We start from the raw sequence: 12,318 nt of genomic DNA, 5'->3' as shown, positions 1-12,318 counted from the left end.
CCGTCATCAACTTCGGGACCAGGAATCTTGTGCTTTACCTTCTGTGATCTAGAAAGCTTACTACTTTTAACAGTTCCCCATCAAGATGCAAAAGTCTCTGGAAAAGGTGATACTGTAGATCAATAGTGATAAAGTTTAACAGCTTAGCATTCCATTATTCATTAACAATTTAGCAGGTATTAGCCAAAAAGAGAGTTCCTCTTTTTTTCCTCTGAGGGATAGTGTGTTAGTTTTCTAACTGGAAGAAAGGGAAAGCTTATAGGGTGAGTTAAATTTCACCTCCTCCTTAATTTACCAAGGCCCAGAATGATTTAAGAAAAAAAAAAAATTAAGTGTAAGTATTTTCAACGCATGCTCACTTGTCTCAAAATATCCAGTTCTGCTTGAGCAGATGCTGCAACAGGCTGTGAGGTAGATATTTTAATACAGAAAAGACAATATAAACTGTCACCCACTATGACCCACCATAACTAAGAGCTGAGCTGTTCATCTGTGCTTCTATCCTCAGTTTAAAAGGATAAAGCATCATCCTTTATATATTAAACACTCTACACACCACCAACCATAAGTGCTTAGCTTTGCTAAACTGGGCCCACTGGCTTCCAATTTTCAGGATGAATGGGATTTTTTTTCCAAAGAGAGTCGATGGTGCTGTGTGCGCAGTTGTGTCTGACTCTTTGTGACCCCATGGGCTGTAGCCCGCCAGGTTCCTCTGTCTGTGAGATTTTCTAGACAAGAATAATGGAGTGGGTTGCCATTTCCTTCTTCAGGGGATTTTCCCGACCCAGGGACTGAACCCACGTCTCTTGAGTGGCCGGCATTGGCAGGCGGGTTCTTTACCACTAGTGCCACCTGGGAAGCCCAGAGAGTTGATAATACTGAAGGGAAAAAAAAAAAGTGGCCTATTGGGAGAAAAAGGTTTTGATAATTGCTATTTGGTAAAGTAGTGAGTACAAAGTTTGGTGACCCATCAATCCAGTAGTAGAGAGAAAATCAATACATATCTAAGCTGTCTCAAAAAGAGCCACAAGGGCCACATATTGATAAAAATCATTCAAATCAGGAGAGAAAATGAATATATAAGCAAGGTGCCCATAGAGTCTGACTTGCAGAAAGCATTTTAGATAAAATTGCCAAAATCTTACTTGCAAATGGCTGGGGCTTTACACATTCTTGTGGTTGGAAGGCTGACAGCATCAGTAAATGAATAGAAATGAATCTTGCTGAAGGGAGGTGTCATCCTCAGCCCTTAGAGTCAAACGTTGTTTTACATCTTATTATTGATTCAGAACAACCGATAAACCAAATCTGCATCTGATAATAAAGCAGTCAGTGTTCCGAAACCTCACAAGGGAAGAAAATCAAGAAATACAGACATAAAGACATTAAAGAGGCAAGCATTAAAGAGCCCAAAAGAATTTGGCTGAGAAACATACAGGGAAATTTACCAGAAACCTAGGTTTGGAGGGTGGGTTAGAAAAACAAAACATGCACAAAAATAGTTAAATCAACAGAGCTCAACAAAGCTATGAGAAAGCAAGCTGAGAATGCATTTGTAGTATTTATAAGACATAAATAGCCAGTGCTATTTGGGGTGACATACAGTATTAAATTGAGAGATGAAAATAGTTTTTATATACCATAGAAATTAAGGGACTGGCCATTTTCAATCCCCAATAACATTTGGGACAAGTTGGAAGGATCTGTAGTGAGAGGCAAGATTGGAAGCAGTCAGCTGAATACACTAATAGAAATAAACCACAGCTCAGGAGAAAAATAGAACAATGACACACAATGGCGATGCAAGTCAGAGTCAGAAAGGAAATAGTAGATCTGAGCCAATACTCCCAAAATATGCACCATTTGTTCCCTCTCTGTTGAGTTCTCATGGTGATCGGTGCTCAAAACAACAATCGGTAGCATTTCTAGAAGCAGAGAATAAGTTCCATTACCCCAATTATGAGAACCATAGGAGATAAAAGGAGACACTATTCGGTGTAAATCTGGCTTTCTGAATTTTAGATATGGGATCCTTTCTTCAAATAAAAATCGGCGTAACAACTGCACATATAGAGCAGATGAGTATAGTAGACTGAAACCAGGAGTCTGTCACTCCCACCATTCTGCTTCCAAGCCCTTAAGCTCCCTGGAAAATTTTGAAAACCATTGGTAAATGAAAAAAAAAAAACAAAGAATCTCCTTTATCTCTGCCTCTCTATGTCTGAGTGACAATAGTTAGCCTTGCCTATGAAGTGAATGAATTACATTAATGATATCTAAGGCCTCTTCCTGATTTCTCTGGTCACCACAGGTATGGCCTCTGCAAATCTGGCAAATGAAAACCATCATAGCTTTTCTTAACACTGACTAGCTAAACCGTGCCAGAAATGGAGACCTTTTTCCTGGTCAACTTGCACTCTGCACTCCTCAGTATTTACAGCCTAACTTCTCACCCAAGGTTGTAGTCATGTCTACATACATCCAGCTTCCGTTTGCACACTGCTGACAATAGAGGATTCACTCCTTTTTTTTTTTTCTTTTAAAATCAACTTTATTTATGATATTATTGTACATTATAAAATGTATTCTCATGTAACCATCACTGTGATTGAGATTGTACATCTCCAGAACATTTCCATCACCTCAAAGAGTTCCTCGAGACTCACTCCTTTTTAAGGCAGCACCTTCCATCTTCAGAAAATTGTTAGAAAGCTCGTCTTCACATTGATCTGAAACTTATGCCCATCCTCTGGCGCAATCAAGATAAATCTAGCTCATCTTCCCCAAAACAGATCCTCAGCATTTAAAGGTATCTCTCTCTTATTTCCCTGAGGACTCTCACCTTCCAGAAGAGTGGAAGAAAATAAAATCTCCAGCCCCTTCAACTATTGCTCAGCTAATGCAATTGGCCAGCCCCTCTTTATGCTGATTTCCTGTATGAGCATGCCTCTGCTTCTAAGCGACACTCTGGAAGCTGCCTGCCCAGATCTGGACACAGCCTGAAGGTTGCGAACCAAGAGGGAACGTTTATCACCTCCGTGTGCAGCCTGAGGTCATCTGAGTGGTCCCAGCCACCACTTCCCATTGTTAGCACAAGCGCAAGTCATGATCAAATAGAGAGCTCCGTTACTTCTCAAAAGTTCTTCAGCTATCATCTTGTGGATGAGGCCTTGTGAACCCACTCTTTCTTTATAGTCCAGCTCTCACGTCCATACATGACTACTGGAAAAACCATAGCTTTGACTAGATGGACCTTTGTTGACAAAGTAATGTCTCTGCTTTTTAAAGTGCTCTCTAGGTTGGTCATAGGCTTTCTTCCACGGAGTGAGCATCTTTTAATATCATGGCTGCAGTCATCATGTACAGTGATTTTGGAGCCCAAAAAAATAACGTCTCTCACTGTTTCCATTGTTTCCCCATCTATTTGCCATGAAGTGATGGGACCAGATGCCATGATCTTAGTTTTCTGAATGTTGAGCTTTAAGCCTAGTTTTTCACTCTCCTCTTTCACTTTCATCAAGAGACTCTTTAGTTCTTTGCTTTCTGCCATAACGGTGGTGTCATCTGCTTATCTGAGGTTATTGATATTTCTCCCGGCAATCTTGATTCCAGCTAGTGCTTCATCCAGCCCAGCATTTCGCATGATGTACTCTGCATATAAGTTAAATAAGCAGGCTGACAATATACAGCCTTGACGTACTCCTTTCCTGATTTGGAACCAGTCAGTTGTTCCATGTCCAGTTCTAACTGTTGCTTCTTGGCCTGCATACAGATTTCTCAGGAGGCAGGTAAGGTGGTCTGGTATTCCCATATCTTTAAGAATTTTCCACAGTCTTTCATGTCTGGAGTCTTAATTCCTGATTTGAACAATTAAACCAAGATGTCTAAACGACAGAAGAATATGAGCTCTGGAAAAATTTAGCTGATTTACAATTGCGTTAGTTTCAGGTGTACGGTAGAATGATTCAGGTTTATGTATATTCCTGTTTTACATTGTCTTCCATTGTAGGTTATTACAAGATATTGAGTCTTTACTGTGCTATATTATAGGTCCTTGCTGGTTATCTATTTTATATATATTAATGTGTACATTAGTTAATCTCAACTCCTAATTTATTGCTCTCTCCCTCCCTTTTGGTAACCATACATTTGTTTCTATGTTTGTGAGTCTATTTCTGTTTTGTCACTAAGTTTGTTTGTATCATATTTTAGATTCCCTGTCATACAATATATATCTTTCTCTTTCTGGCTTACTTCACTTAGAGTGATTATCTCCAGGTCCAACCATGTTGCTGCAAAGCCACAAAATATTCAAGCAGTTCTCCTTAAAGCCCTAAGGTATGCTCTCTTCCAACCTTCTTCATGGGAATAGTTATTACAACTACACATCTTGCCTGCTACATCTAAGACATAAAAGGTGGGTTCTGAAATAAATCATCCTCTATGACAAGCTTCTCCTTAGGAGACCTTGTCCATAATGGGGCCAGCTTCCTGGAAGGCAGGCTGCCCTTCTGAATTTCCTGATCTGTTGGTATCCTGACTCCAAAATTTTCAAGCCACGGAATAATGGGCAAATGGTCTAACTTCTCGCTTCTCACATATAAAATTAGGCTTTTAATAACTATTTACTAGCACTCCAATATTCTTGCCTGGAGAAACCCAGGGACGGGGGAGCCTGGCGGGCTACCGTCTATGGGGTCGCACAGAGTCAGACACGACTGAAGTGACTTAGCAGCAGCAGCAGCAGCACTTCATATTTTTTTTCTTTCTTGCATTCTACTACCTGGAATATTCTCTCTCAGGGCAGTTTAACCAGATGATATGCATATATTGTGACAGACTTCAGGGCAAAAAAACACTATAATGCAGGGACTTCCCTGGCAGTCCAGTGGTTAAGACTCTACCTTTCAATGCAGGGTGTCCAGGTTCCATCCCTGATTGGGGTGCTGAGATCCCATATGCCTCACATCAAAAAAAAAAAAAGAAGAAGCAATACTGTAACAAATTCAATAAAGACTTTTTTAAAAAGGCACTATAACACAACTTCAAATATTTCCATCACAGCCCCTCTGTAGCCTCTCCTGGTCGCAGATGGGCTGTAGAACGTGGAGCAACACTATAACCACAAGAAGCCTGGCTTCCAGGACTGCTTGTTCTTTTTCTGGTCCATAGAGCTGCCATGCTGAAATGTTTGTCCAGTCTTTCATTCAGTAGCCTACACTCATCAGTCATTCATTGAGCACCTACTCCATAATAGGCTCTGGAATAAGCACTGGACATTAGGACAGTCTTCCCTGAGTAGCACACATTTTAGCAAGGGTCATCCCACATCATTTCCAAAAGTGCTAAGGGCAATAATAGCTGAATATGGCTGAAGTCTGTACAAAGTATGGAAGAGGTCAAAGAAAAGAATGTTCAGTTCTACCTGATTGGAAGTGGGCATTGACAGCTAGAAAGACTTCCTAGGAAACATTTCTGGATGAGATCATACATTCTCTTAGGAGACAGATCTTTATGTCTTAGGTGCTATTGTCCTCCTTGGAGACCAGCCGAAGGTTCAGGTACCAAAGGAGACTGAGACATAGAATTTGTTTATATTTCCTGATAAAGTTATAAGGAGGGGGAAACATAGACTCTTACCAGAATACATGGAGTTTGAGACTCTCCTCATGGTGAGTCTGGGAAATTAACTATAGTCAGGGTCTGGTGGAGCCCATGACCCTGATCCCACTCCCAAACTCTACCACCTTGCCCGCTGCCAGGAAAGACAGCCTCAGGAACAAAGGTTTTCTTTGGTGCACTTGCATTTGAAGGTAAAGACATTGTACTATCTGAAGGATATTTCCCTCGAGCTATGACAGATTCTGGTGGGCCATCATTTATCACTCAAAGCAAAACAAAGCATGACCTGATGTCAGCTGCCCTGAATGTAGGCTTTGTTCTTGCTCAGACCAAGTGTGAAATGGAGCTCAGCACATGTTTTTGTTCCTCAAAAGAAAAAAGGAAAAATCTGCATATACCTGAAACAACAGTGAGTAGTATTGGGTTCAGGGGAGATTTCAAAAGGGAAGTCAACTCACACAGCAAGAACATACATGATTTCCATTTCCTTTCCATTATTTAGGGCCTTTTAGCTGCCTATCTGCACTGTTTGTGTCTTCCATTGTTTTCTGGAATAATTTTTACTTATTTAAAATCTTCACCTTCCCCAAAGAATTCAGGGCGTATTTGGATTTTATTTAAGTCTTTATAAAAAAGGATGATACACTTGGTATACATTTGGGTTTATTTTAACTTTGGTGACCTGTAGTTACAACCTGTCCTGCATAGGAAACACATGTCCCAAGTCCCCTTATTTGTGCCAAAGTCCCAGCTAGGAGAGGCATTTTATGTAGGCTTAGGGAAAATTGAAACAAACGACATTTCCTTCTGTTCTGCTTTGAATATACAATGCTACCGAGAGAACCTTGGAAAGAGCTTTCTGGGATGATTGAGTGAAACCCAATATGAAGGACAACAGCATTAGAGAGTAGCTCAGAGAGATGACTAGAAAAATAAAGCTCTTGTTCCCCCCAGCTTGTGCTGGGCATGTGGAGACAGAGAAGCTTCTGGGTGCCTTGAGGATGGAATAAAAAGACATTGAGGAAATAAGTGTCTGATGAGACCTAGAAATTAGGCCCAATAACAGAAAAGTTATTATTGACAGCAAAGAGCCAGGGCCACAGCCCTAGCAATGAGTGTGGAGTCAAACCAAACCAACCTCCTTATGTCACAGACCCAAGAGGATCCAGAAGAAACTATGAATCCAAAGTCTTCTCCCTCCATCATGCACTCAGAGACCATATTGCCAGAAAAGAGAGAGAAAACATCTAAGAGCCTGAGCACTTAACCAAAAGGAAGTGAATGATCCCAAAGATATTATTTAAACTAGCACTGATAGGGAGTTACATTGAAATTTATTAAACACTTGACCAAACAATCAAAAGGGACTGAATAGTGAATCAATGTGCTGTACAGGAAAGCGTGAATTCATAAAGGTTGGAGATAACAAGAGACCACACTTCAGATTCATCCTGGCATGTTTATCCTACTGGTTAATTAATTATTCCTCATGGTACTAAAATTCAAATAAACAAGACATTTAAGGAATAAAGAAGGCATAATTCCATAAGGGCATTTAAGACCGGACAAACAACAGCAAACAGGAGATGTCAACAAAATTTTGGAAGCTTGAAAACAGATCAAACTTTGATAGCTGATCTGGAAGATCAAATGAGGGGGAAACCAAGACTGTAAGTTGCACAACTAATGAGAGGCATGCCAGCTTCCACTATGAAGCTCTGGAAAGTTAAGGGACTGAAAAGAACATGCAAATTAATGTTATAAGTGGGTCTAGAAACAAGAGCTGAATTACTCACCCAGACCCAGCCATCCTTCAGATCAGAGCTTCCCTCTCCCAGCGCAATGTCAGCTGGAGCTGAACCAGATGAGTGCAGAGTTTGCAGGATCCCAAACTGGGTTAAGAAGCTCTTTGTCTTGTGGGAAAGAAGACTCTGGTGTGTGAGAACAGACAAGAAGTGGGGAAGAGATGGAAAGGGAAAAAGAAAGAACTGTAGGGAAGCTGTAAGAATTGGGAAGAATACGGAAAGAGGGAAGAATGCAGTGTTCATGTTGGACACCCTCCAAAGACCTACTTGACAAGGTTTTGTCCTCTTGTGTGGAAGAAAAATAAGAGCAAGTTAGATACAGCAGGCCCAATGTCCAGGCCTCTGATTTTTGTAGTGTTTCAAGATATCAAAATAATTTATTAAGCCTCCACGGGGGTCCATAAATAAATTGTCTTGTGTAGATGGGGGTGGCCCATTAACGCTCAAGTTTGTAACGATCACACAGACACTGGTCCACCCCACTGCAAATTAATAGGAAAGGAATAGGATTGAAAAGCAAAAAACACCAAGCCATGAGTCAAATTTTTTGACTACACCTTTCCCTAAAATTGGAGAAGGAAATGGCAACCCACTGCAGTATTCTTGCCTGGAGAATCCCATGGACGGAAGAGCCTGGTGGGCTACAGTCCACGGGGTTGCAAAGAGTCGGACACGACGGAGCAACTTCACTTCACTTCACTTTCCCTAAAATAACTAACAGCTTCCCCTTCAGATAAGAAAGAAAAATCTCAGATCCAAAAATTGTACTATTAAAATTATAGCAACTCCCCTGGTGATTCAGTGGTTAAGACTCCATGCTCCTAATGCAGGGACTGGATTGGATCCCTGGTAAGGGAACTAGATCCCATATGCCACAACTAAGATCCAACACAATCAAATTTAAAAAATAAAACATTATAGTTTTGTAGATAAAAGTAAGCATAGGGATTGGAATTCCTAACGTTAGTTTTAATCTCTGCTCTAACACTCAACACTTAATGAGCACCTACTAGGTGTCAGACACTGTTCTAGACACTTGGGACGCAGCATTAAAAGGATAAACAAGGCCCCTTCCCTCATCGAGCTTAGATTCGAGCAAAGAGAGGGATAATATGTGAGGAAATGTATTGGGGAAAAAAATAATCATGATCATTGTTATCATGGAAATTGAATCCTGTGTGAGAGGAATTTAGAAGGGAATGGGGAAAGTCCTCTTTGTGAAGATGAGAGTTGACCTTTCCCCTGAAGCAGCCAATCACACAAAATATCAGGGAAGAGAGCTCCAGGTGAAGGGGGCAGTGGGGGCAAAGGCTCTGATGGAGAAAGCCGACAACCAAGGCCAGTGTTACCGGAGCACAGTGGGTAGAAGAAAAGCAGATGGAGGAATGCTAGCCAGGAAGGTACCTTAAAGAACTTGGATGTTATTCTAAATACAGGGAAATCCACTAAAGAGGCTTATGTTAGTGATTAACATACTCTTTTTTAATAACAAATAATTGGAAGAAGGAGGATTTGGCAAGAAAGGAAAATAAACAGAAAGGGTCAGTGAGATGTGTGGACTCCTAGGAGGGTGAGGTGTTGAAAGCAGAGACAAGGGAAGAAAGAGGAATTAGCAGCCATCTGGGTATGATGCAGCTGAAAATCTTGAATAAGAGAGAAACATATGTATTGAATTTTGCAAGTCAGTAGAAAATAGAAAAAGAGCCCCTTGAGGAGAGGTGGGGGAGGCTATCTTTCATGCACTGAAGAGTAAGGAAGTACAACCACTGGGGAGATGACCCTTTCAAAATCTTTTGCAATGACAAAGAGCAGAGAAATGCAGTGAAAGCCTTGGGAAGGAAACATAATAGCAAATACTACTCTGATGGGGAATTTCCAATAGAAGAAGCAGGCAATGGATAATGCTCAAGAAGACGGTGGACCACTCCGATAGGGTGTCGTGGAGGAAAGGCATAGAGCCAGGGTGTATTTCATACAAAGTGAATGTTGTTTTGTTGTCGTTGTTCAGGCGCTAAGTTGTGTCCAACTCTTTGCTACCCCACGAACTGCAGCACGCCAGGCAAAGGTAAAGGTGAAGGGCACAAAAGAGAATAAGGGCACAAAAATCTGTGAAATGTAGATCTGCCTCAAAATAGAAAGAAATTGCTCTGTTGATATCTCCTCAGTGAAAAAAATGTGCAGCAAGAGCCAGTAGAAGACATTGAAGGTATGAAAGTAGGAAGTCATTTTAAAAAGTGGGCAAGGGAATCAGGCAGGTATAAACCTCATCTCACAGCATTGTCATGCAGGAAATGTAGCTTTCTATAATCTTCTATAATAGAACCTATCTTTACCCTAGGACTCCACTCCACGTGGTGGCAAGAGCTTGACGATGGTCAATTCAGGATCTTACTCTTTTCTTAAAGCTTACATTTGACTTTTTGTTGTTGTTATACCATACATATTTCTTGATCTTAGTTCTCCAACCAGGTATCAAACCCATGCCCGCTGCAATGGAAGCACTGAGTCTTAACCACTGGACTACCAGGGAGTTCCTACATTTGACTTCTAATATAGGTTGGCGCTTAGCACTAGGGCATGCAAGGTGTGACTTAGCACTTATGGAAACCTCTCTGGCATCCACCAAGATGTTTTTGTTCCTATGGGGTCTTGAATCCTGAGTTCACACACATCACTGTAGTTGTCCTTGAGCTCTAGCTCCAAAGCTCTTTCAAGGCCAGATTACCCTTAACTAACTTTGTCCTGCTATGAAACATGGGATTATTCCGCTGCCCAAAGCGGGGATTCCAGAAGTGTTAATGCCAAGGGTTAGGGGATGAAAAGAAGGAAACAATTATCCAATGTGTGGATATCAAGGAACTGATAGATCAGGTGATAAACTGGTTCTTTTATGTGGATCATACAGTTATCATGACAGAACTAGAGACGAATAGCAAGATGAGCATCCAGGAGCATAAATCTTCAGGGAAGGAGAGGAGAGAACAGGAGGCCAGCCATCAGCAGTATGGATTAAAATGATGATATCTGAGTTGAATGCACTGAGGTTCGGAGGAGCTGGGTGTTTCTTTGTTTTCACTTTTTTATTTGTTCTAATGGAGGAAAGAAGAGAAAAGGCTTGGAAGCAGCATTTGAGAGTCAGAGGTACACCTGCATCATTTTCTGGCCTTGAGGTTTATGAGATGTGAGAGAGAGAGCGCGAGTCTATATTTGAGAGAGGACTGAGAGACACCGTATCCTCCCAGAAGAACCTGGTTAAAGAAAAGGCGAGGTTGTGGAAGGAAGGTCCAGAGAACTATTTGAAGGTAAAGACAACTCAGCAAATCACAGACCAGTGGAGAGAGAAAGCTGAGGACTGGGTCACTGTAGGGGTTGTACAGAGAAGTGGGAGAGGAGCTGCCAGTGAATCACAGGCGACAGGGAGGCTTAGACGTGTGGCCTTCCCAGATCACTTAAACCCCCTGAATGGCTTCTATGGAGAGTGGGATGTATATATGCACTCCACTCCACACAGGGAGATGTGCAAGTTAAATGAAAGTGCTGGGAAATATTGATATGCCCAAGCCCATGAGGAGTGGCATAAGATCACACTTGGGCACCCCAGTCACTTAAATCAAAACATCCTGAGAGAAGTGTTACTCCAGAATGAAGCGTCATGTTGCATCTTGATGGTGCAACATGTTGCATACATGTTGCAAGGGCCATGGAGTTTCAGGGGAAACAGCAGGCAGGGAAAGCTTTGGTGTCTACTGGGTGAGAGTTGGTGTGTGATGTGGAAACTCACCCAGGACTGGAAGATGGGGTAAAGTTAGTACAGAGGGAAAAGAACATTCCAGCTACACTGGTCTTCAAGTATTTCCCTTCTTTGTTATCATTTTTTGAGGAATGAGAAACCCCTCCTTTTACACATGGTTATTCCCTCTGAGTGTATTGGAATAATGCTGTTTTTTTAATCACTCCATCTTTTATGTAGATCTAATTTCCAGATCTAGTTTATTCAAAACTTCAAAGCTAAAAAGGCTCATCTCTGTATTCTCTTTGACATCCCAACATCTACCAGGAAGATTCCCTTTCACAGATCATTTTTTTCAACCATGTCCCCCTTTCCATGTATTGCTGTTACTGTTGTTTAGATGTTAAATTGTATCCAATTAGCACAACTAGCAATTGTGTCTCTTGTGACCCCATGGACTGTAGCCCACCAGATTCCTCTGTCCACAAGACTTCCCAGGCAAAAATACTGGAGTGGGTTGCCATTTCCTTCTCCAGGGGATCTTCCCAACCCAGGAATCAAACTTGGGTCTCCTGCTTGACAGGCAGATTCTTTACCACTGAGCAAAAGCCCCTTAAAGAAAACTTTAGATATACATTTAATTCTTAAACTATAATATATATATATATATATTTATTTATTATATATTATTCTATGAAACATAGAGTAAATATTTAAGAGAATGAATTAGATCCAAATATATTGATCTAGTCCAAGAGAGCTACCCTTGATGTATATTTTTGTTGTTGTTGAAGTATCATTGGCTTTACAATATTGTATTAGTTTCAGGTGTATGGTAAAATGATTCAGTTATAGTTTTCAGATTCTTTTCCTCATATAGGTTATTATAGGATGTTGAATATAGTTCCCAGTGCTACACAGTAAATCCTTATTTTCCTCTATTTTATATATAGCAGTGTGTGTCTGTTCAGCCCAAACTTCTAAGACATCCCTTATCCCTCTCCTTCCTTTCCCCTTTGGTGTCCATAAGTATTTTCGATGTCTGTGAGTCTGTTTTTGTTTTGTAAATAAATTCATTTGCCTTATTTTTCATATTCTATATATAATTGATATCACATACTATTTGTCTTTGTCTGACTTACATCATTTAGTTTGATCATC

The sequence above is a fragment of the Dama dama genome, chromosome 7, assembly GCF_033118175.1.
Source record: "Dama dama isolate Ldn47 chromosome 7, ASM3311817v1, whole genome shotgun sequence".
Classification (NCBI taxonomy): Eukaryota; Metazoa; Chordata; class Mammalia; order Artiodactyla; family Cervidae; genus Dama; species Dama dama.
The sequence above is the reverse complement of the archived record's forward strand: the minus strand, read 5'-3'. Positions refer to the sequence as shown.